This window comes from Phalaenopsis equestris, unplaced genomic scaffold, assembly GCF_001263595.1.
Source record: "Phalaenopsis equestris unplaced genomic scaffold, ASM126359v1 Scaffold000589, whole genome shotgun sequence".
Classification (NCBI taxonomy): Eukaryota; Viridiplantae; Streptophyta; class Magnoliopsida; order Asparagales; family Orchidaceae; genus Phalaenopsis; species Phalaenopsis equestris.
The window spans coordinates 164,599-164,934 of NW_018165029.1; positions in this window are offsets into that span (position 1 = coordinate 164,599).

Below are 336 nucleotides of genomic sequence, written 5' to 3' on the forward strand. Positions count from 1 at the left end.
CCTCTCCCTCCACTCTTACAATTTCTCAAAGAAACCCTCAAAATTTTTACACACTATGGGAACCTCTCTAACCTCTAGATCAGACTCTCTTCAATTTTTTGCCAAAATCTTATTTTAAAGTTGTGGATGAGCTTTCTGACTGCGAGTTTATATATGCTTAAAAATATAAGATAAATATGAACGTAATAAATATTCAATAATTGTAAAGTCACACTTATCAACGCAAGTATGTGTATCGCTCAAGTAATATAGGGCTCTAATGGAGTCCTAGATATCGATCCCACAGGGAGTGGTTTAGAACAGCGAACTAAGATTTTAGAAAAGCAATACTTTAAT